Genomic DNA, 25,950 nt, shown 5'->3' with positions numbered 1-25,950 from the left:
GGCTTCCAGACCCCTCCATGCCTGGCTGTCACAGGGTCTCACCATGTATGTTGCCGAAATTGATGGCAATTCGTTCGCGGCCCAGGTCCATGGGGCTGGAGGACACCATGTTCTTGAATGCAGAGGGGCCTTCCGCTGTCTCCAGGGACCTGGGACTTCCTTTGCTTTAGGGGTTGGAGGTCTTGGGGCGTTCTTTCCCCAGTCCTGAGGACAACAGTGAATGGCCCTGCTGAGCCAGCACTGCCCATGGCACCCCAGCACTGCACGCTAACCACACAGCGACACCCGCCTCCAGCACTGGCCAGCCTCCCCCATCCTGAGGCTGGCCGCTTCTACCCAAATGCCCCTCACATGGCAGCCCGCTGTCCGTCACCCGAGTAAGCCCGACTCCTGCTCACCTGGCCAGTTCCTCACCGACACCTCCCACCCACCCCTGCCCCTGCCGGACTCCACCTGCTGTTGTTCAATGTCTAAGTCCTGGACACGCGGGACCCTCTCAGACGCCCCCTCCCGTCTTGAGGCAGAGTGTCTTGTGGGCTTCTGGTCAGCCCGGCTGTGGGTCATCCACGTGAGCTTCCCCTGCATAAGCCACGGCTGGCAATGACCGCATGGCTCCGTGGCAGTGCCAGGAGGGCCCAGCACCGTCCCTGGAACACGAAGCCTGCTGATCATCTCTGCCATCCCTCCATGCCCACTGTGACGGCCATCGGAGCTGCCAATCCTACTGCCTTCCAGGCTGTTGCCGTCTGCCTCTCCTTGCTGCTGTGCCCTAGGCCATCTGTCCTCTCATAGCCAGCTCTGCCGGCTCAGGACCCCGACAGGTATCAGCTGGTGCCTGGACCCCGGCTCTCCCAGCTGCCCTCAGGACAACTGACCTGGGCACCCAGCTGGGCCCAGCAGGGTGTGGGTAGCTTCCCAGGGCATCAGCTGGTCCTACAAATGCCCCCCAGATTCAGATCTCACAGTGCCTGCAGGGGCTCAGGTCCAGGGCGGAGGGTTACCAAGGGCAGAGCAATCCCAGGACTGTCAACCAGGTGATGTCATGTCCCCAGGCAGGCACCAAGGTCCCGTCACGGGGCTGGCGCTTCCTGTGGCACCCTGATGAGAGATGCTCCAGAACCTAGATGCCAGGCTGCTGGGCGCCAGGGGATGCTCCAGGTAAAATGGAGGTGGCTCAGGCCTGAGGCGCCTACACAAGGACGGGCTAAGCACTATGGTACATGTGGCAGGTACTTCCCAGAGGCCCCTGGGAGCTCGGCCTGGTGTATCCTGGAGCCTGACCCCTTGGCTGGCATCCAGCTGGACTGGACAAGGTGAATGGCCTCTCCTTTGGGGGTCTTTCGGTGCCCGGGGCCTCTGCCTTGTCGCCCAGACCAGCCCAGGCCCTGGGCAGCTGTTCTCGTCAGAGTTGGAGGTCACGGGCTCCCGGGCATTGGATGTGGTGGATTGAACTGTCAGCGGGTGTACCATGGCTCAGGCAAGGCTCCAGTGGGGCCACACGACACTGGTCGCTGCTGGACAGCATCCTGTAATGTCTGGAGCCCAGGGTGGGCGGACCGCATGTGCCCCCCATAGGGGCCTTAATCCCACCATCCACAGGGGCCCTGATATCCAGGACACCCTGTAATGCCAGCTCCTTCCCATGGAATTTGCCATTCTCATTTCGGCTGCCCCTCCAGCCTGGTGTGGACTCACTGGCCTCCAGTGGGTGCTGCATGAACAGGGCTTCCTGCCTCCTGTTGGCTGGACCAGGGCAGTTGGGAGCTGGAGGGACCGGGGGGCCTGGTGTCCCCTGAGCAGTGTTCACACTGGGGGACTGGAGGGGCCAGGGGGCCCAGTGTCCCCAAAGAGTGTCCACAGAGCACCTGTCCCCCATCCAGCCTGTGCTCTCCGGGGCTTCAAACAGGATCTACCCAGCCTGGCTTCTGGCAGCTGGGCGGTACAGCGATTTCCACATCACATGTGGACATGCACTAAGATGCCAGCACCTTGAGGAAGCTCCCTGGTGGCGGGGGTACCCTGCAGCAAACGCCCTCGCATGGTAGGCACATGTGTGTTATATGAAAGGTGCACATATACACACACTTACCACTGTCAGCTTAGCAAGAAGGGAAGCCAAGGGACGAGCCCATGGAGCCCAGAGTGTCCCCTGCCCTGGGAGACAACAGGTCTCAGCCAGCACGGCAGGAAGTGTCCCCAACCATGGTTTCCTCAATTTGTGGGCACGAGAATGCCCCTAGCCTAGGAATTTCTTTCTTCTGTTTTTTTCAAATTTAATTTAAAGGCAGAGTGACAGAGAAAGAGAGAGATCTTGCATCCCTGGAATACTCTCCAAGTGGTTCCATGTGGGCCTCCCCCTGTTATGGGGTACAGCCAACACCCCCTTGACAGTGGGCAAATGGAATGTGGTTGTGTCCTCCAGTTTCTGTCCTGAAGGTGGGGCCTAACAGATATGGAATGTTAATCCATCTTTAGGGAGAAGCCCTCAGCCACTTCCCCCCACCCAAGTATTCGCTCCTGCCCAGGAGTGACTCACCTATCACCTGAGAGGGGGCGGTATTGCATTGTGGTGTAACCACATCCCTCACAGGCCCCTATTAAGGCTCCTGATAAGGAGGGGCTCTCTCTCTGGAAACCAAGCCTGCTGTGTGAGCTGGCAGAAGTCGCAACAGGAGCACCGGCACGGTAGGGAGCACTACTGCATCCTAGGCGGGCACCTGCTCTGCTTCTGTCCCACTTCCGGTCCAGCACCCTGCTGCTGCGCCTGGGGAGCGGCCTAGCATGGTTCATGGGCTTGGGCTCCCTCGGGGGGGGGGGACCCGGCTGGTGCACCAGGCTCCTGGCCTCAACCTGGCCCAACCCCGGACGTCGTGGCCGTTGGGGAGAGAACCAGAAGACCTAAGTTTCACCCCTCTTCGTCTTTCTCTCCACACGTATGTCTTTTTGGCTCTGGAGTGCTGCCTTTCACAGAAATAAATAACATTCAAAAAACAGAAGGGGCGTACCAAAATCAGCATCGATACATAAAAATAAACATCTAAACTTTGTCTGAGGCTTGCATAAAAGGGTAGGAAATAAAAAGCAGGGAGAAATAGCAGAAAACAAGAAAACGGCAGGTCCAGCCCTCCCGCATCCAGTACAAACATGCTGATTGGAGATCAATAGAGGATCTCTGAGGACAGAGCACGCAGGGCCACTTATGCGGCGGGCTCAGCTTCCTGGTCCATTCACAATGCACATGTGTGTGAACATGTGTGTGCTGCGCATACACATATGTACAAATGCCACATGTGTGCTCACGGGCGCACAGGGTGTCGAGATCACACGTGTCCACATGTGTTTGCGGTGTGGGAAATGTGTATATCCTGTGTGTGCACATGTGTATGGTATGTGCCTGTGTGCACATGTGTGTATGGCATGTATGTGTGCCTGTGTGTACGTGTATATGGCGTGTACATGTGCATGTGTGCACACATGTGTGTATGGCATGTACCTGTGCCTGTGTGCACACATGTGTGTGCACTGTGGGGTTGAAGGTCTCCTCCCAGCACAGCTGGACTCCCTGAAGCCCTGCTCTAGGTCACTAAGAAATTCCATCTTGGGAAACTGTGCCTCCAGAGAGCTGCTTTGTATTCCAGAGTCCCTGCCCCAAAGGAGAGCTCCAGGTCAGTGCCCTGGGGCTGCCCTGAGGCTGGCACAGCTGGGAGCCTCCCACCCTGCACTCTCAGGCGCCCACCGGCCTCAGGCTCCCACCCCACTTCCTGTCCATTAGCCAGCCTGCGGGGCTCAGCAACTTTAAACAGTGGATGAATTGATTTGATTATCAGACTGATATTATTCTCTGTGTTCCAATGAAGGGCCCCTATTATGCAAATGTCTTTGATTATGACAGCAACTTTTTAAATTGCAAATTCTTTCCCCAAGCCCAAAATAAACTTTTGCCCTGCCAGGGGGCTGCTGAGAACACAAGGCAGAGAGCAAAGCTCATTTCAGAGAGAATGTGTCCCCAGAAAAAAAAATAATAATTAAGCTCCTTAGAATTAATTCGCAGCCTTTCCTATTTGTCTTTTCTGACTCATTATCGAAAGTTAGAGGAACCAATCAACCCCATTCCTTTTTATTCTGTCAAATTAAGAGGAAGAAGAAACAAGAGTGAGGCTGTGTGGGGACGGAGGGGCCGCCCAGAGGCCCAGGCTGCACTGGGATCTGCTGGAGTTGCCTATGGCCCCACTCCCCGGGGCTGCCCGGTGGGGACGCCGGCAGACAGCCCCGCGCCTCCCACCTGTCCCCAGGAAAGAGGAGGCACAGCACACCCGGCCATGCCCTTGCAGGCCTACGTGACCTTCAGCTGTCCTTTGTGTCCCTTGGGGAGGACCCAGCCCGGGGCGGAGCTGGAGGCCTGAAGAGACACCCCAGACCCCAGCTGTCCAGGCCCGGGGCTGCTGGTGGCCCTCTGTGCCCAGCAGGCACCATGGCCTTGCCCAGCTCGACCCGACTGAGCCTCTGCTCATCTGGGATTGTCTTCCTTGTTAGCTTCATGTGCACCCTCCCTCCAGCGTAGAGGAGTCACAAGCCAGGACCCCTCTGTAGGGGCACTCAGCCAGGCCCCGCCTACCCAAGGCCTAGGCTCCAGCCTTTCAGAGCCCCTGGACCTGGCCTCCCCAAAGCACCTGGCACGGAGGCTGCTGTGCCCTGGAACCCTGCCTTGGCAGTGGCTGTGGCTGCAGCCCAAGCCGGATCGGCCATAGCCTAAACCCAGGAAGCTGGAATTCGTGCTCCTCCCCGGCCCTCACACAGGCTGAGTCCTCCTGCAGGGTGACACTGTCCTTGTGAGCCCCCTGGCTCTGCCTGGTGGGTGGGGTGTCCCCCTTGGGTGTCCCTCCTCCTGCACTGTGTCAGCCTGCTGTGTGCGCAGGTGCTGTGCTGCTCTGTCGGGACTAGCTCTCTCTCTCTGGCTTGTCCCCCTCTCCTCTTCCCCCATTCCTCTATCTCTATCTTTTATATACTGGTTCTCTCTCTCTCTCTCTCTCTCTCTCTCTCTCTCTCTCTCTCTCTCTCTCCCAGCAGCCTGGCTGGAGGAGGGACAGGCTCCTGCAGGCTCTGAGAGCTGTGAGTCAGGCGGCTCCATCCTGCAGGCTGCCTGTGTTTCAGGCAGGGATGACCTCCCCAGCATGTCCCCTCCACCTGGGCACTGTTCTTTCATCAGGCCTGCAGATACGGAGGTTCTGCCAGCTGCAGAAAGCCTTCTGTTTGTGTCTTTGAACACTGCTTCTTCCCTATTAAAACCGACAGCCTTCCCTCCCTGTTTGAGACCAGAGTGGAATCCCTGTCTCACCGTGGTGCTGTCCCCAGGGGTATGGCTGGGAGCCAGCCCCAGGCAGCTCTGTGCACTGCCCCACACCCAGCTCTCCCGGCCTCCTGGAGCTCCCCAAGTCCTGTGAGGCTGGCACTTGGAGGAGACCCCACCATGGCGGCACTGTCTCCAAGACTGCTGTTGGCTGCCTCAACTGTCCAGGACAGTCCCTCTCCCACAGTGCCCACTCCTGAGTCTCACCCTGTGATGTAGCCGTCAGCCCCTCAGCCCACTGCCCTGGTGCCCACACTTGCAGCACCTGCCCTGGACTTGGGGCTCTGATCTGGCTCTTTTTCTGTGGTCAGAAGCTGCTTCACAGCAAGGTGCCTGAGGAGATTCATCCCAGGCTCTGAGTTCACAGGCTCTGACTGTGGCACTGAGCAGGCCTCGACAGGCGCACAGCCTCACCAGGAACTCACAGCCTCAGCAGGTGCACAGCTACACCAGGCACAGGCCTTGGCAGGTGCACAACCTCACCAGGCACAGCCTCAGCAGGTGCACAGCCTCACCAGGCACAGCCTCAGCAGGTGCACAGCTACACCAGGCACAGCCTCAGCAGGCGCAGAGCCTCGCCAGGCACACACAGCCTCAGCAGGTGCACAGCTACACCAGGCACAGGCCTTGGCAGGTGTACAGCCTCACCAGGCACAGCCTCAGCAGGTGCACAGCCTCACCAGGCACAGGCCTTGGCAGGTGTACAGCCTCACCAGGCACAGCCTCACCAGGCACAGGCCTTGGCAGGTGTACAGCCTCACCAGGCACAGCCTCAGCAGGTGCACAGCCTCACCAGGCACTCACAGCCTCAGCAGGTGCACAGCCTCACCAGGCACACACAGCCTCAGTAGGTGCACAGCCTCACCAGGCACACAGCCTCAGCCAGTGCACAGCCTCACCGGGCACACACAGCCTCAGCAGGTGCACAGCCTCACCAGGCACACACAGCCTCAGTAGGTGCACAGCCTCACCGGGCACACACAGCCTCAGCAGGTGCACAGCTACACCAGGCACAGGCTTTGGCAGGTGCACAGCCTCACCAGGCACAGCCTCAGCAGGTGCATAGCCTCACCAGGCACACACAGCCTCAGTAGGTGCACAGCCTCACCAGTCATACACAGCTTCAGCAGGTGCACACGGCCTCAGCAGGTGCACCAGTCTTTTTCCTGGAACCACCTCCATGGAAAGGCAGTCGCCTGCCACTTTCCGAGTTTCAGTGCTGTGCTGCCTCCAGCTCCTTGTCTGGCCCCCAGTGCTGTGGACTGACCCCGCCCATGGGACCCCCCAGAGTCACACACCCCAGCCAGCCCCTCATTGAACCCCCCATGCAGCCCTGTCTTTAAAGGGATGGTTTACTGGTCTTTTTTTTTTTTTTTCAGTTTTGGAGAAACCTTCAGAAAACTCCACTGTGCCACTGTTGGGATGGCCGAGGTTTTCACGAACTGACTGATCCTCCAGGCCACGTTTCCCGCCGCACCTCACAGAAAGCCTGAGCTGTGCACCTTCAGGGCGTCCCCCCGCACCTGAGGAAAGCCACACCGAGTTGGGGCTGCTATCAGAGACACAGAGATCACACACTGGAAGCCTGGGGCCGGAAGTGGACTCTGTCTCTGTTGCTTGCTTGCAGCTGTCACTGCTCGGAGCGCAGCGTCCACTGTTAGTCTCCTGCGGAACACACACGTGCCCACCCTGAAGCCGCTGCGCAGCCGCTGGCCTCCACACAGTGTCCAGCTGTGGGCCAGCCCCACTGGGAGCCAAGGCCCTGGTTTTCCACTCAGCCTGGTACCCAGGCCTGTGTCAATCCCGAGCTAAATGCCATGTCAGTCGTGTTCTGTGACCTCCCTGTAGCAGTTGATCAGGTCTGCCAGGAGAGACGCTCACAGGAAATGTCTGGTCTTCCTCCCAAGGAAGGACCCGCGCTTTGAAGGAGCTTTGACTTTCTCTGCTGTCAAAGCCTATTTGAATTTCGTGGCTGTTTTACAGCTACGGTTTTTAAGGAGAAGGTGACTGGCTTGTGACCGCACTGGGAGTCATAACGGAGCCTGCCTGGGCTGGGGCACAGTTGGGACCCTCAGGATGTGTCATTCATTGGAGATCTCAGGTGCTGGTCACACATGGCCAGCACACACACTCGGCCAGCTGTGATCTCGTCCCCCTTGGTGCACATCTCAACCACAAATGTGCATCAGCGGCCTAGTGAGTTTGTTTAAACTGGGGTCTGGCACCTGAGCCTCAGAATTTCAGGCTCAGTGAGAATAGAACAGGAAAGCTTTGCTGGGAAGTCCCTAGGCAGCACAGAGGCCATTGGTTCGGGACTACACTCAGACCACAGCATCAGAAAGGGCGTCCTCTGACATCCTCTGCTTCTCCAGGGCCCTGCATGGTCTTCCAGCAACACTGCAGGGGCAGGACCAGGAAGAAGTGCTGGGACCTTCCTCAGGGCCACTGGGCAGTGGACGCTGCTGGGCAGGAGAGCAGTCGGCCTTTCTGAAAGTGCCAGCACTGGAGGTGTGTGCCTGGTACTGTCCTGTCCCCATCCTTGTCTGGGCACTGACCTTCCCATCCTTGAGTGCCGGGCACCACAAAGGCCATCTTGCCAATGGCATCACCAGCTCCATGGAGTAAGAGTGCCCCAGGGAAACTGATGACACAGACAGTGGCCTGCAATGGGTGTCCGTGCTGGGGTCACCAGTGGTCAAAAACCTGCTCTGGGCAGAAGCAGGGAGGGGCTCAGATCCCTGCTCTCCTGTGTCCCAGGCTCTGAGACTTGTCGGTGTTTGGCAAGGGGATGGGAGGGGCTCTGCTCTTCGCCTCTGTCCTGCACAAGATGCTAATTTTGCTTTCAAGCTGGAAATGATCAGACCAGGTACACTCAGCACCATGGACAGAGACAGTGCCGCCCATGGGCCTGCGGCTGGATCTAGGGGCAGTGTACAAGGGCTGGGGCCTCTGCCGTGCTCGGTGAATCCGGCCTTCTCTCCACTTGTCTTCCAGCCTCTTGCCTGGTTCATTTCTGCACATATTGCTTCCAATCTTGCCACATCACACGACTTCTTGTGCCATAGCCCACCTGCCTTCAGGCTCAACATCACATTCACTTCCTGCTGAGGCAAGGCAGTGGGGAGTGAGGGTCCCATGGGGACCTGCCTCCTTGTGAATCTCCTGAGTCAGGTGCCAGATGGGGACCCTTCCCAAAGTCCTTGGAATTCCAGCATCACAAGAGAGACTCAGGAAATGTGGGCATGGATCCCACTGTGCCAAAAAGCAACGTGTCTTTCTACTCCGTCTTCCACGAGCTTTCTAAAGTGTCCTTTTCCTGCAAGGTACAAGGGAAGGGCAGTGAGGACTCGAACAGACGCATGGCCTTTGGCCCCAGGTGCAGGGAGAGCTCATTGCACACCCAGAATCCATCTGGGCTCTCCCCTCCGCGGGGATCAATCCTTCACGCTCCCGTGTCCCACAGCTGCCCACGCCTCCAGCCTGTCCTGACGTGTGTGACAGGCGACAGTCGCCGGATGAGCATCTCTGAAACCCGGCAGGTTGGAGCACAGGTGTGCCTACCACCCTACAAACACGTCGTATGGGTGCCAAGGAGTGGACCACGGTGCTCACTTGGTGTGGTGAACACACCAAATGTCGTGTGTTCCATTATTTTTCTTTGTCACTCAATCTCAGAATCCCAGCTTCTGGGTGCAGCACGCATGTCACGTGTGTTGCAGCGTCAATTGGATAAGTCTTAGCGTTGCAAGGCCAGCAGGCTGCCCTGGACCCTTGGCTCTGCCGCGCACCTAGGTTGGTTTGTAAGTTCCCTGGGGTGTGCATGTAGGAGGGACCAGAACAGAACACAGTACTTCCTTCCATTTGTTAAATGGAGTTAGAATTTACATGTCATAAAATTTACACTGCACAAAGAGTGCACAATTCAGAGGATTTTAGTATTTTCAAAAATATGTTAACATCACAACAATCTAATTCCACCAGAATTTTGTGACCCCATAAAGAAGCCCTGTGCCCATTAACAGTTCCCTTCTGTGTGTGTGGGGATCACTGTTGCTCACTGACCTACTTTTGGCAAGAATTTCTCTATTTCTTCCTGTTTCAAGCATTGTTTATTAACTTATTGACCATCTCATGAGAACAAGTTAATCAATTTTACGTCTGCTACCACCCAGCCGAGCCTGCCCAGTCCTCTGTTCCGGTCCCTCTTTGCTGTCCCCCTCCCCACCCCTGTTCTTTACCTAATCTGACACTTGACGTGATACAAGGTGCGTCCTTGTGGATGCTCGCCAGGCTGCGGGGCTGTGCTGCCCTGCTCTCTTGTTATTCAGGACACAGAGCAAGGGCCGAGGACAGGAGTGGGGTTGGCACCTGCTCCACACCGCTCTTCCCTTGAAGACACTGGAAGCCCAGGTTGGACCGGGGCCGCAGGTCTGCCCAGGCTGGACTGGGGCCACAGGTCTACCAGGTTGGACTGGGGCTACAGGTCTGTCCAGGTTGGACGGGGGGGGCTGCAGGTCTGTCCAGGTTGGACTGGGGCCACAGGTCTACCAGGTTGGACTGGGGCCACAGGTCTGTCCAGGTTGGACGGGGGGATACAGGTCTGCCCAGGTTGGACTGGGGCCACAGGTCTACCAGGTTGGATTGGGGCCACAGGTCTGCAGCAGCCCTGAGTTCCTCTGCACAGAAAGCTGTCAGAGTCAGCCCTTGTCGTGGGAAACAAACCAGAAACCCGAGATCAATACTGACAAGCAAAGCTCTGGAAAACACGCAGTGGGTTTAAATCCGTGGCTCAGAGGCCAGCAGGGAACAGGCACACTTGACATGAGAAGAGGAGTGCACACGAGAAAACACCAACATTTGTTTTGCGTTCTGTGCTTGCATTCGCCTGGAGGTAAACAAGTGGTTGGCATGTGGAAGTTTCTCTCACAAAACCACCCCGGCCGATGAATAAATAGGAAATTATAAAGTCTGAATGTCGCAACTGGTGACTCAAACCAACTGACAGGTGTGGACAATGCCCGCAAATGTGGCTGGCACAAACCACGGCGATCAGACATGGTGTCACTTAGAGAAATGCCAGCCATCACCTCAGAAGCGCTTTTGCCCAAACAACAGGCAAGCGGAAAACAACTGGAGGTCTGGCCAGGTTTCTGGGCCTTTGGGGGACTGCTGGGACTTGAGAACCTGCTAGATGACCTGCTGAGGGTGTCCTTGAGCAAAACCCGACTGGTGAGGCTCCATGGAACCAACATCTGGCAGACTATAACGGATTGTCCTCAAGGAAGAAAGACGGATGTGGAGAGACAGCGCAGGAGCGAGTCACGCGAGTTCCAGGTGGAAACAACGTGCTGTGGGCGGAGGATGCTGTGCTGGGCGCACACACCTCTACGGGCACACACACACCTCTACGGGCACACACACACACCTCTACGGGCACACACACACCTCTACGGGCACACACACACACCTCTACGGGCACACACACACCTCTACGGGCACACACACACCTCTACGGGCACACACACACACCTCTACGGGCACACACACACACCTCTACGGGCACACGCATACCTCTACGGGCACACACACACACACCTCTGCGGGCACACACACACACCTCTACGGGCACACACACACCTCTACAGGCACACGCACCTCTATGGGCACACACACACCACTACGGGCACAAACACACACCTCTATGGGCACACACACACCTCTACGGGCACACACCTCTATGGGCACACACACACCTCTATGGGCACACACACACCTCTACAGGCACACACACCTGTACAGATACACATGCATGCCTACAAACATGCACACATGTTTATGGACATGCAGGACACACACGTGGCCAAGGAGCTCTTCAAGTTGCACAAACGCAGACACCAGCAGTGCATCTCATGGGGTGGCCTGGCTGGCAGGGATGGGGGCTTCAGTGGGGTGAAGGTTATGGCTTGGGCGAGGGTTTCAGGGTTACTGCTCCCTGAAGGGGGAGGCGGCAGACACGGCACTCTCTCCGCTGTCTAGTTCCAAGGAAAGGCAGATACACAGAGAGAAGGAGATACAGAAAGATCTTCTCTCTGCTGGTTCACTCCCCAAGTGGCTGCAACAGCTGGAGCTGAGCTGATCCAGAGCCAGGAGCCAGGAACCTCCTCCAGGTCTCCCATGAGGGGGGAGGGTCCCAAGGCTTCTGGCAGTCCTTGACTGCTTTCCCAGGCCACAGGCAGGGAACTGGATGGGAAGTGGAGCAGCTGGGATTAGAACCAGTGCCCATATGGATCCTGTCACACACAAGGCAAGGATTTAGCCACTAGGCTACCACACCGGGCACCATATAGTTTCTTTGAGCCTGGCACATGCATGAGGTTAAATTTCAAACAAGGAGTGAGACAGAAAAGCCACCAGCCTCCCACTTGTTCCTCTGTGAAGTTGCACAGAAAACCCGGAGCAGACTCGCCTGTGCCCCGGGGACACCCAGCCCGGTGCCCTCCAGGGTGTCTAATGTGTGTGAAAGAAGAGGGTGTCCTCACTGATTTCCACCTGTCCCAGCCACCACGACCACACTGCCCATAGCTGTGGCCAGGGATACTGCACGCTCGTCCCCAGGCGTGAAGGACTTCCTGAGGGATACCGCTGGCTTATGGGGCCTCTGTAGGTACCGTTGTCCTGATGCGTGGAAGCTGTTAGGGTGCCGGGCATACCGCAGGAAACCTCCAGGAAACCTCTCAATCAGTTAGACTGTCGGCATCTCGCTCTCCACGCGCCGCTCACGTCTTATTTTCAGTGTTTTCTGCGTTTCTTCATCTATCCCTGAGCCAATTTTGCATTTCTGGAGAGTTGTCCGCCATGTTCTTCGCCGATAATTTCCTTAGTTTTCTTGGTCTTCTGGTGGATTTGCAGGACAAAAAGTGTGGAAAGTGGGACCAAAGCGTGAGTTTATTCTGGTGCCAAATTTGTCCCTTAAATAGGTGAAAAATGCAGACGAAAAACTAGCAGTGTGGGACAAAAGAACTTCTTGCATTCAAATATACTCGCTTTTCGTCTGCTTTTCCCATGGGCGTGTTCAAGGTGGTGCTCCACCGCCGGTTTTGGTGCCATGAGTCAGTTCCCGCCTTCTTTGTCTAGAATGCCGTTCTTCAGAGGAAAGCTAGGATTTTGAGGTCATCTCCATCTGTCGTTGCTGACGTTCAGCTTCGAACTCTCCATCATCCGCCCACAGCAGGAGGTGACTACGGAGCCCTGGCACGTGCCCAGCGATGCCTCGTGGCTTCTGTCGTCATCGCGGAAGGTTAGCCAGTCTGTACTTGGGGATGACTTAAGGTGTGGACTCAACTGGCTTTGCAGAGGGGGTGCCACGCAGCCTCTGAGACAGAGCCCTCCAGCGTCGCAGCACAAGTGTGGGTGCTTGCCTGAACGGCCCACGTGAACACCGCCCTGGGCACACTGCGGCCATCCTTGGGCTGTTCTCAAACCGGCAATCCCTGTAGACACACGCACGGCTCTGGGTTCCACTGTCCCTCAGTTGCCACGACCTGCCGCGAGGGTTTCGTGCCCGGAGAACGCCCTTGCACGTGGCGGGGAGTACTCGCTGTGGCTTCTCCCCCTTCTCCCCAGCCCTGCCCAGACTCTCATTCTTCATGCAAATTTTGGAACAAATGCCTGACACTTTTTTTTTAAAGATTTATTTATTTTATTACAAAGTCAGATATACAGAGAGGAGGAGAGACAGAGAGGAAGATCCTCCGTCCGATGATTCACTCCCCAAGTGAGTCACAACGGCCGGTGCGCGCTGATCCGAAGCCGGGAACCCGGAACCCCCTGTGGGTCTCCCACGCGGGTGCAGGGTTCCAATGTATCGGGCCGTCCTCAACTGCTTTCCCAGGCCACAAGCAGGGAGCTGGATGGGAAGTGGAGCTGCCGGGATTAGAACCGGCGCCCATATGGGATCCCGGGGCGTTCAAGGCGAGGACTTTAGCCGCTAGGCCACGCCGCCGGGCCCAATGCCTGACACTTTTGAATGAGGTTGCTTTGAAATTTTAATGCAAGGTAGGAAAAAATTAAACTTTACAATGGTACATCACTTCTCTTGATTAAGCCCTCCCCCACCCTTTACTGAACTCTTAGGTTATTTGAGTTTAATTTTCCCACATAAAGATCCTATGCTTCTCTTTCAAGATCGTTTTAGTTCTTTGTGACAATAATTGAGGCCGTGAATGAGTCTCCTTTCCGATTGTAGTTCTAGGCAGTTAGTTCTGATGTAGAAGAAATTATTCATGTAAGTAAATTGATCCTCAACTTTGTCAAATTCTATTAATATTTCCAATGGTGTTAATTTTTATTCTGAGCTTCCAGAAGATCGTATTATTTAATAATTTCTATTTTCAGTATAAATTTATAACATGAAGTAGGGATGAATTTTATTGAATTTTTCTTGCATTTATTGGCAGAACATTCTGGTTTTTGACTCTGTGTGGTTCCAGGGTGCAGTATCTATGATTCGGCTGGCTGATGTGTGGGTGTGCGTTTGGGGTGGATGTTAACCCCATCACTCACACAAAGAAATGTTCTGACGCTCAGCTTTGTTACACACTTTCCATGTCTGAAAAGTTGGTGCCAAAACATTCAAGTGTCGTTATTGACGAACTTATTTGTCCAGATTCCCCCATTGTTTTCATTTATTTTAAAGCCGTGTTACCAACCTTGTATGGGTTCATCTCTGCTTTAAAACAGAGGTTTAGGGCCCGGCGGCGTGGCCTAGCGGCTAAGTCCTCGCCTTGAAAGCCCCGGGATCCCATATGGGTGCCGGTTCTAATCCCGGCCGCTCTACTTCCCATCCAGCTCCCTGCTTGTGGCCTGGGAAAGCAGGAGAGGACGGCCCAATGCATTGGGACCCTGCACCCGCGTGGGAGACCCACAGGGGGTTCCTGGTTCCTGGCTTCGGATCGGTGTGCATCGGCCCGTTGCGGCTCACTTGGGGAGTGAATCATTGGACGGAAGATCTTCCTCTCTGTCTCTCCTCCTCTGTGTATATCTGGCTGTAATAAAATGAATAAATCTTTAAAAAAAAAAAAACAGAGGTTTAAACAATTGTTGCTATGACAGCAAGTAAGGCTTCATTTCTGCTCAAGGTGTTGAGCCGTCAGTGTGCTGTGCCTGGGCCCCCCTGAAGGTGATGAACCTCATTTCCACTCCAGGTGCTGAGCTGTCACTGTGCTGTGCCTGAGCCACCCTCCCGTTTCCGTGCAGCCCTCAGTGTGCTGTGCCTGGTTCAGACATCTCTGTTATCGCCTTGATTTGAGCATGCTTCTGGTAAAAACATTTTAGGGGCTGGTGTGTAGTGGCTTCTTCTGGTTCTTTCCCCGAGAACTTGGCGCGTTTACCTTTATTGTAGTAGCAGTTGCACTTGGGTCTCTGCCGGCCACACTGTTGTACTTTGCAGCCACTGACTGCATTTCCACACTGGGGCTTGGACTGCAAGGTGGCTGCGACCTGCTCCCCAGGGCCGCGCGCGTGCTGTGGCCATCTCTGCTGCACGCCCTCCTCCCCAGCACAGCTGCCTCTGCCAGTGTGTCGCAGGCTCGCACCTCTCCCAGCACTCAGCTGCCCTGGATGTGTACTGGCCTCTTGTCTGCCTGCTGTATTAGCCTTCACCCTCCTAATTTGCTGCGTCCGGGCAAGAGAAAGATCCAATGTGCTGGTTCACAACTCAGTGGCCTCAGTGGCTGCTGCCAGACCAAGCCAAGGTGGAGTCAGGAGCCCCGTCCAGGTCTCCCACCTGAATGCAGGGTCCCAAGCACCTGGGCCACCTCCTGTTGTTCTCTTAGGCGCATGGGCAGGGAACTGGATCACAGTGGGGCAGCTGGACTTGAGTCAGCATTCACCCGGGCTCCTGGGTGTTGCAGGTGGCAGCTTTGCAAGCTACGCCACAGCATCCGCTGCTCCAGATGTTTTATGAGTGCTTCTTGAGTTGCCATTGCTGACCCACGGGGGAGCTCGTCTGGGACCAGGCTGCCCTTCAGATCCTTGGCAGGGCTTGTAGAGAGGCAATTGTTGCATGTTAGTGCAAAGTCCAAACGTGTAACGTTTTGTCTCATGCTTGGTATAGAAAACAAAAAGACCCCACAAACCTTTTCTGTAATTAAATTCACACACAAAAAATGTCTCTAATTCTTCTCCGTGTTTTGATTCATCCTTTCTGAGAGCTGTCTGGCCCAGCTTTCTGGTAATATACCTGGGAAGGCAGCCCCAGACTGCCGAAGTGCTCGGGCCCCAGCACTTACGCGGGAGACTCTGATGGAGTCCCAGGCTCCTGGCTTCAGCCTGGCCCAGGCAGAAAGTGGGAAGTGGATGAAAGATATCTCTCTCTCTCTCTTTCTCTCTCTCTCTCTCTCTCTCTCTCTCTCTCCCCCTGTCATTTTACCTTTTCAATAGATAGATATTTCAAAAATTTTCCTTCATAAGTGCGTTATTGCTTACAGCACATCAATTGTCTGATATTTTCTTATGTGTGCCTCTAAATATTTCATGTCATCCAGGATTTTTTCAAAAGAGTTTTTCGATGCTTCCGAATTCATGGTCTCATGGCTGGTATAAAAATAGACGGGGCGCTGCTGGTGGGGCTGCAGGCTGGTACAGCCTCTATGGAAATCAGTATGGAGAACATTCAAACAACTCAAAATCAACATACCGTATGATCCAGCAATAGCACTCCTAGGAATAGATCCAGAACAATTGTTTTATGAGAAACCAACATGCACTCCTATGTTCATAGCAGCACAATCAGTAATTGCAAAAACATGGAAGCAGCCAAAATGCCCATCAGCAGAGGATTGGATAAGAAAGCTGTGGTTCATCTATTCCATGGAATACTACTCAGCTATTAAAAAAAAAAACAAAATGCAGTTCTTTGTGGCCAAATGGGCCAAACTGGAAACCATAATGCTAAGGGAAATGAGCCAATCCCAAAAGGTTAAATACCACATGTTTGCCTTAATTTAAGATGATATGATGTTATGTATAACATGTTATGTTATGTATGTTATATGTTGTGTATAAACTAAAATTGAAATGTCAATGAGGTGGTCACAGAAGGTGGTTAAGAACTCGCATTTACTTTTAACATATTGGTTACTCATTACTATGTCAATTAATTCCATAATGATGTAAATTTTTGCTGATGGTATGTTGGAGCTTTTAATTGACTGGGATGATACTCTGCTGGCTCTGTCTTCAGACCAGAGAGGGTATACCTAAGAAGCCGTTGAACTTGACTAGACAATAAGATGCTGGACTCGATGTTTGGTATACGCTTGCAATGAGGGAATCTCAACTGAACTTGAACTGTGGTTATGCAACAAGGTGGAGGAATCCACCATGGTGGGAGGGTTTGGGGAGGGGTGGGGAGAACCCAAGTACCTATGAAACTGTGTCACATAATACAATGTAATTAATGAATTAAAAATAATAAATAATTAAAAAAATAGACGGGGCGTGTTATCAACCCCACTTCCTGAAAACCCACTCCGTGTCACTATTAGCTCCAGTTGCCTTGACTCTTAATCCCGCCACACATGGAATGCGTTGATAACACTTGCTGCAACGGCCTCAATTGTCAGCTCTGTTATCTGTGATGTTCTGTGTCGCCACGTGCTCCTGGGCGTTGTTGGCCAAGGCAGCGGCCATGGTCACCCTTAGCTGCTGGCTGCTGTGCTTTGTCCTGGAATACAGCGAGCTCCTGGCCCACACTTGGCTTCCATTCTCACCCTGTTTGCTTCCAAGCTGTGTTGCTGCAGAGGCATGCTGATCGCTGCACAGCATCCCCGCTCTGAGCACTTCATTTCTGTGAGAGTCACGGCTTCACGGTCTCCCCAATCAACTGTGGAAACAGTCCCCGTACGACGCCAGTGGAAAGGAGAGCTTCCATCTGGGGCCCCACGTCCCACATGGCACTGCCAGGGCTGTGCCAGGCTGAAGCCAAGAGGCCTCCCACATGGGCACAGGGGCCCAAAGGCTGGAGCCATCTTGTGCTGCCGTCTTAGGTACATTAGCAGGGAGCTGGATGAGAAGTACAACAGCTGGGCTTAAACCAGGTCTCCGACCCCACAAGTGGTGGCTTCATCCACTGCGCCACAGTGCTGGCCCCCTCAGTAGTGTTTTTCCTTTTTTGCTAACATTTACTGTATTCTTTTGTGTTCTGGAAAATGTTCTTCTTTGAACAATGAAAAATGCTGGAGTGTATTGTTCTGGCCAGAAGGAAGAAGACATGCAGGGGTGTGCATGAGCACAGCCCTCACCGGGATTGGTGCAACTGTGAGCTGGGACAGCAGCCTGCTGCCCTCTGGCAGTGGTCACCAGAAGCAGGGTTGTACCACAGAGCAGCACTGGGCACGCCTGGGGCCACGTGGGATCAAGGGGCAGGAACGTCTGGCTGCAGGTTCGTGTGCACTCCTCATGGCCACACCGTTGCAGCGGCAGAGGTGGCTGGCCACCCCCGGGCCCACGCAGGCAGGAAGTGTGTGTATGCAGGGAAGCACAACGCGGACATTGGGGAGCAATGGACAGCAGGCTGTGGACACACTGGGGGCTCTCCCACAGGCAGTGGACGCACAGGCTGCATGTGAGATCCAAACCCGGAGAGGACCAATCATCGGCCCGAGATCGGGATCCCCACTGGCCGTGGTGAGCAGCGGGGCCGCAGCGGAGCCTGGGAGTGCTGACAGTGCTGACAGTGCTGCTTGGGGCGGAGTGCTGGTCTGGGGCACGCTGTAAGAGGACCCTGAGTGGTGGACCTTCGCATGTGCACGTTATGGCTAGTTTGTAAGGATGCTGTCCCTAATCCACACAGCAACCTCCATGTGGACCATGGTGGCAGCACGGGGAATCTAGTTCCCTAAACATGGCAGTGGCACATGCGCACAGTCAGACTTCAGAAAGCAAGTCTGACTTGGGCCCTAGAGTTCTAAATTTCCTTGTCAGTCACCCACCCACAGCCTTCTAGAAATTCTCTCATCCATAGTGTCCGATGCACAGCCTTTTCACTTTTACACACGCAGAACAAAGCCCAGGAATAACATAGAAAAATGCCTCAGAACACCTGTCAAGTGCGTGTCTTATGCAAACTCAGTGTGCTGGCTCTCCTGTGGCACTGCAGCCCCGTGTCCCCAAGCCCGGCCATGCTGCTTGAGGTGCTGGAGGGCGGGGCTGGCAGTGCCTGCTGCCGGCCTCCCTCTGCAGGAGCCCGGTGACCCGACCCCTTGCGTGCACTCCCCAGCAGGCAGCCTGTGTCTTCCCGGCCAGCAGCTCATCCCTGGACCTGTGGGTCCCTCAGCTGAAGCCTTCAGAGAGACGCGGCCGCAGCCAGAGAGAGGGGAAAAATCAGGTGGCCAGGAGGCAATTAAGCTCACAGTCAGTCTCAGTAACTTGAGCTGGAAACCTTGAATCTGTCCCTTCCACCAACCTGAACAACCAGGTGAGCTGAAGCAGCTGGGGGAGGATCTGTGTGGGTGGGGACAGAAACCAAGCGTGGCCGCCAGGGAGGGCAGCCTTGCTCCAGGAAGTCGGACTCGCTCTCAATGGTGGCATGAAGCAGCTTGCGAGTACAAGTCCCATTGTAAGACTGCTCAGGGGCAGCTTACAGGCCACAGGGAGCCTTGAGTGAGCACGTGCTGTGAGAGAGAACCAGTGTTCCTCCAGCTGGCCGGCTGGCTGGAGGATGCTCTGTCGTCATGTAGTTCTCCAGACATTCGGATCAATGACGTCACTGGACTTTGAAGGATGGCTCCAATGGAGGGGGTTCTGGATTAATGGAAGTGGAGGGAGGGGACAGTCACTTCTTCCCTAATGGACACATGGAGACACCCAGAGTGACCTGGTGGTCATTACTCACCAGGCCGTTCTGGGGACAGAAATGACAGGCAACCTCAGGTTTAATTAGTACCAGGCGGTGTCTGACCTCTGAGGGCATCGGGGAACGCCTTTCTGCCTCCTTGGTCCTCGGGGAAAGGAGTTTGGTGGAGGCTGTGCTGGTCTTGGGGCAGACCGTGCCCAGTGTGCAGGGCTCAGGGCTCGGGGCTCAGCATGCCCGGCAGGTAGGAGGCTTCCCCTCCAGTCCTACTCCCCTCCCAGGCTCCAGGACTCAGCTGTCATCCCAGACTGCACCACTGGTACAGCCCCAGGCCCCTCCTGGCTTCACAGTTGCCCCTCGAGCCTGCAGACTCGCCCAGCATGAAACCTGGGTATCATACCATGCTATGACAGACCGCGCTGTGCCGTGTCATGCCATGCTTGGTCATGCCAGGTCAAGCCATGCCATGCTGGGCCATGCCATGTGTGCCATGCCATGCCTTGCCATGCTGGGTCCCCTTCAGGGGCCGACCTATGCCAAGGCAGGTTCCAGTTGTCACATTAGCATGGCCAGATGTGTCCAGGCTCATGAACGTCAGGCAGCGTCTCGGCCGAGCGAGCTGTGAAGCTGCAAGCCTCAGGTGCCCCTCCATTTCCTCTCCCTTTCCAGCTACTGGTTAGCATCTTACACCCCTCAGCTACGCCCCTCTCTCCACACGCACTGCCCCGACAGCCCCCTGGATCCCAGCACCTGGAGGGGCAGGGTCCAGACCCACACCCTGCAGCTCAGCACCTGCTCTCACACCCACGGCCTTTCCCATCTGCTAAAGAGATGGACAGCAGGCACTTGGCAGCAACAGGTGCCTGTCTCAGCTTGGCAATGTGTCTTTTGAAGGAACTGCTTTGCTTGGAATTAGCACAGAAACCACAGCTCTAATCTCTCAGTGGGGGCTCATTGGGAGCTTGCTCCTCATAGGGGGAGGTCATCCCTGCCCCCATAGCAGTGCGTGTGGTGCCCCCAGACCAGGTCTCTCCCCGGGTCTGCCTCAGTTGTCACCAGCTCTGCATGGAGCTGGCAAAGTCGGCAAGCAGACACCTGCACATGCTCTGGTGAAGCCTAGGCTTTGTCACCTTGGCACTGGCCCCGGGCGACGTCCACCGCTTTCCTCAGCCCCCCAGCCTGCAGGGCTGCATTGCCCGCGGCAGGCTGAGAGCAGAGCCAGGCACGCCATGGGCACCTGGTCAGGGCAGCTGCTCCTGGAAGCCTCCCCTGCTGTGTAGCCCAGTCATCCTCCGGGTGACGCTGGTCTCTGCAGGCCGAGTGGGGTCAGGGACCACAGCAGCCCTTCCCAGCTCCAGGCAGGACATGGCCTCTGCTCACACCCAAGTGTGACGCCCCAGGCCCCAGTTCCCAGGAAAATGATGTCACTGCAGATGTGGTTAGTGAAGATGGGGTCAGAATGGAGTCTGCTGGGCCCACTCCAGAGCCAAGGACTTCCTCACAGAAAGGGGGAATTCAGGGGCCAGTGCCACATCATGTCTGGTAATGGAGCTGGCTTCAACATTGGCATCCCGTATGGGCTCTGGTTCCTGTCCCTGCTGCTCCACTTCCGATCCAGCTCCCTGCTAATGTACCAGGAAGGCAGTGGAACATGGCCCAAGGACCTGAGCCCCTGCACCCACGTGGGAGACCCAGATGAAGCTCCTGGTTCCTGACTGCACCCTGGCCCTGCTCTGGCTATGGTGGCCAATTGGAGAGTGAACTGGAAGGTGGAAGGTTTCTCTCTCTCTCTCTCTCTCTCTCTCTCTCTCTCCTTCTTTCTATGCAGCTCTGCCTTTCAAATAAATAAATCTCAAAGGAAATGAGGATTTGCCCCCAGGCCACACAGAGGAAGAACACCCTGGGCGATGGAGGCAAGGGCCATGTCCACAATCTAAGATACATCCGGAGGCTGGGGGAGTGCCCGGCAGATACCCCTGCACAGCCCAACCCCTGCCCGGGCCTCGAACTCGGGGCCTCCCACGACTCAGGCCATGTGCTCGCCTGTGGTAGCCATGGCAGAGCACTCGCACGCACACCCATGCTTCCCTCTGCCTGGGGATGTGGGGCTCAGCCATGGGGTTCCCACCTTCTGTACTCTCCAGTCCCCGCTGTCCCTGTGCTGCCCGCCAGCACACAACCTCCAGTCTGTGTTCCGCCATGTCCAATCAGAACACACTCAGGGTCTGCCCACCTTGTGCCCAGCCCAGGATGCCAGCGCCAAGCACAGAGCCCACACCTGCTCTCCAGAGCCCCCGGGCCTCTCTGCTGGCCTCCATGTCTTCTCCTTCCCACTGTCCAGGCACCCCCTCCACAGCCCTCCTTGGGGTTTCCTTGAGCTCTGTCCCAGGGTCACCTCTGCACAAGACCACCCTGTGGAGCTGGCCAGCCCTGTGTCACCCCATTGTCCTGACAGGGGGCGGATGTGGAGAAGGGGCCCATAAGCGCCCCGTGGCTTGACCATAATTTCCGCTGGAAATTGTGTTTTTGACTAATGAATCTTGAGGTTTGAAAAACCATCCTGAAGAGCAGCTGCACATCAAAATGATGGGCAGTTACGGGCGTTCAGTGGACATTTGCTACATTTAATGGAATTGGATTTCCTAGCATCTGACCATTTCCTCAATCACACACCCCATATATCCTGTGCGTGTGGCATCCATAACGCCGCGTCCAGCCCCAGGAGCTTGTGGTCCAGGACAGCCACAGTTGGTTAGCGGACAAAACCACGCTGAGAAAGGAGACTGGGAAGAGGGCTGGGTGTGCTGGGCAGTATCCGCGGAGGGCCCTGATTCACAGAGCAATGGAATGAGCCGAGCGGTCCTCAGATCTGCACTGGGGAGCTCTCCTTTGCGGCAACAGCTCATGCGTTCAGTGGCAGATGCCGCGGTGATGAGAGGGCCAGGCCCGGCAAAGCTGGCCCGGGTTTCCCTGGGTGTGTGTCTGACCTGCAGTGAGTTCACTATCAGAGAACAGCTTGGAGCATTCTCTGGGATGCAGGCTCCTTGAATGGCTGTGCCACTGAGCGAGTCAACCTCTGCCTCACGGCTTAGGACTTCCCTCCACTGACCCCCAGGGCCATGGGAACGACAGTTACAAGTGGTTATTTCCACAAGTGAACAGGAGAGAAAGAAGTGGTCAGGCCCGCGTCCACTGACCATTTGTCTAAGTCCCTTGTGAGCCCTACGGGGTTGCCGAGCGAAGTGTAGGAGCCTCGGCTTGGGATGCCAGGCAAGCAGCAGCGTAGTTCTTAGGATAAAGGCGGCTCCAAAGGCCATGTTTATTTGAACATTCTGGCGTAAAGCACGGTGTGAGCCAGGATGCTGCCTCGTGTCAATCTCCGGGACATGCCATTGGACAGATGTTGATGTCTGTTTTATGTACTGGGGGAGACTGTCTCCGATAACTTTGAACTTGAAAGAGGAACATGGCTTGTCTCTACCCACAGCAGTGCCGTGAGGAGGACGGGGGAGGGGCGTGAAGCTCCTGCCTTCGCCTCCTCCCCTTCACCTCTGCTCCCTCCTCACAGCCAGCAGTCTGGGCATCCCCCAGTGACTGCCGTCTTGGCCCTCGGCGCTACTGCAGGTGCTGAGCAGGACACACTCATGTTACCCTCTCCCTGGTTGTGCAGAAGGTGTGCGAGGCGCACATGCGTACCAGGCACCTCGACACCCCTGAACCAACACAAGCATGTTCCAATACAGTGCAACAGCTATGTGTGCAACAGCGTGGGTGTCTCCAACATGTGCACAACACATGCAGGAACACACGCACAGGTGCCTCGCCACCTGTGTATGCAGCATACATGTGCACCAACATGCACATCCAACAACATACACAGGCAGCAGAACACGATAACACACACATGACAGCAACCGCACAGGTACGGAGGGGGTCCCTCCTGCAGCTGATGCAGAACTCCAGCTTACAGCCACGTCTTGCGGTGCTGATGCCAGGACCCAAGCTTCAGGCTGGCAGATCACCAGAGCTCACTGGGGACCCGGGCCTCGGTCGGTTCTGCCTACCCTGCCCTGTGCCCCTGAGCCCCGCCTCAGGAGCAGCCCTGGCCGCACAGACCACTGGCGTGGCACCTGCCAGCCTCCGTTCCACTCCTGCATCCTCCAGGTGCCATGACGCCTTTCCTGGGGTGAGCCTGAGGGAAGGCCCTCTGAGGCTGGAGCAAGTCTGTGACCCCTAACCTGAAGACCACGCCTCCCGTTCCTCCCCCAGCGGCAGCTTCGGGGCTGTGGGCAGGGTGATGGTTAAACTTTCGGTATCCTCCGGGTCTGTCCCTGAGCTTAATGTAAAAAATCCCATTTAATTTGTAGCCAAAGCTGATTGCAAAGAATGGTTTACCACCTATCACCCGGGCCTGGGTGGCTTCAGAGTTAGACGACGGCCCCTTGCATTCCCAGCTCAGACGTGAAAGGAGCCGTTGAAATGCAGAGCTTTCTTCTGCTAATGTATTTGAGACAGAGATTGTTCTCATTTCCAAAAGATGAAAAAGAATCTTCATTTCTCTGCGTGACAAAGGATTAGAGCTCAGAGGCGCTTTGACACACACAGTGGGGTGCAGAGAGAGCCAAAGAAGAACCCGTGTGCGGGCACACCAGCAGTGGGGGAGAGGGGGCATCACTGCCTTTGTCTCTGGGGGCGGGAGAAGGGGCTGGGGGCTGCCAATTCTCCGTGCCCCCCTGGGCCAGTGAAGTCCATCCAGGGGCAGCCACACAGGGCTGCACATGGGACTCAGAGGGAGCCCTGCGCGGGAGCCAAGGCTGCATATGGGACTCAGAGGGAACCCGGCGCGGGAGCCAAGGCTGCATATGGGACTCAGAGGGAGCCAGGTGCGGGAGCCAAGGCTGCATATGGGACTCAGAGGGAGCCAGGTGCGGGAACCAGGGCTGTACATGGGACTCAGAGGAAGCCTGGCGCGGGAGCCCTCCATTCCTCCGACCTCCCTTACCATCCCAGCCATGTGGGTGATGACCCCAGAGTCCAGCAGCCACTGGAGCAGAGGCCACGTGAGGAATCCAGGCACTGCCCGGGATGCTCCCCACTGGCATACTGTTGATGAGAGGGGTGCTGTGAGCGCCAGAGAGGCTCTGGCTGCTGAGGGTGGACATGTGTGCAGAGGCAAACTCCAGGTGGAGGAGGGTCCAGCGTTTGCCTGGCTTCCTTGTTCTTCCTGGAAATGTCCTCATGGCTGACCCCTGTTGGAGTTGAGAGAGCAGGCTGGGACAGAGGCTCTCCCTGCTCAGCGTGTCCCTGGTGCAGAGGAGGTCTCACCAATTGGCCATTGCCTACAGTGTTCCCAGACATTGTGAGGGCTGGACAGAGCAGGGTTGGCCTCCTGTAAAGTTGTAAGTAAATGTTTTACACGATAGGATTTCTGCAGGAGGCAAGGGGAAGCTGAGGGGGCCCATGACCTGTGTGGGGAGGGCAGCCAGGGGCTTGGGAAGGATGGACAGATCCCAGCGTCCCACAGATCCCAGGCGCCGGGGCAGGGGCCGAGGGGAAGCTCAGAGGAACCCTGATCTGTGGGGAGGCCAGCCAGGGACTTGGGAAGGATGGTCAGACCCCAGTGTCCCAAGGGTCCTGGGGACTAAGCGGAAGAGTCAGATCACAATTGCTTTGCCAGGTAGCCCGTCTTTGCTCAGGGGGAACTGGTTGTGAGGAATGACTGGGATGTCAGCCCTGAAGTTGGACAGCACCTTCGCCATTTTAGCCCTGCTGCCATGTTAAATATTTGCTTCCCTTAGGTCTCGGTTTCCTTAAGGTTTGCATTCTTTTTATTCATTCGTGTTTTGTTCCCTTCCAGTCCACTGTAACCTTGTAACCCTGTTCTCCACAAATCTGCTGTAACCTCATGGCACCACACCTGAGAGCCTTATCCACCAATCCCTCATGGCCCCATGTTCCCCAAACCTGCCCCCTTCCCATAAAAGGATGCTCCCCCATGCACTCTGTCTGTTCTTCTTCCCCACAGCCACCCTTTCCATGGGAGTAAAGACCTCTTTTGTGACTCACTGCATCTCGCGTTCTGGGTCTCTGGTGAAAGTTCCCAACATTTGGTGCCATGACGCAGATCTGCTTTCCCACTGCCTCGTACTCTTGTCCAGTGGCCAGAGCCTCTCTGGGATCCAACCCCACCTGAGCTCGGACCAGCTCTCCCACTGCCTGGCTCTCATGCTCAGGGGCCAGAGCTGTTCTGGGCTCCAACCCCATTCAGCCACAAAGCCCAGACCCTGCTCCTGCAAGTCATCTCTATCTCCCTGAACAACTTCACGGGATCTAAAACCACACTAGGTGAGCTATTTCTCTGCTCCTGGGGCATTGAGAGGGATTCGGTGTGACCATGTTCCCCCAACCAGGTCCGCTTTCCAACTCTCACCCTGGAGTTAGTTCACCTTTCTGACCAAAGCCCTGGGCCTGATCACTGAACTCCCCTAGTGTCTCCCAAACTCTGAAGTGATGACTTTTGAACACGATGGTGTCCATTTCAGAGCCACAGTGCCCCCTTGACATGGTGTGGGTGACAGGTGGCCTAGAGAAACCTGGGCATACCTTAATTCCTCTACATGTCAGGGTCAAGTGGACCTGTTAAGCAAGGAGGCTGATGCCTCCTCTTCCTAACACTCCCTTGGGCTGTCTCCTAGCCAGATTTAAACACTTTCCAACTGGCTTCAGATCTTCAACAAAAGACTCTTATACA

This window comes from Ochotona princeps, chromosome 22, assembly GCF_030435755.1.
Source record: "Ochotona princeps isolate mOchPri1 chromosome 22, mOchPri1.hap1, whole genome shotgun sequence".
Lineage (NCBI taxonomy): Eukaryota > Metazoa > Chordata > Mammalia > Lagomorpha > Ochotonidae > Ochotona > Ochotona princeps.
This window is presented reverse-complemented; position numbering follows the sequence as displayed.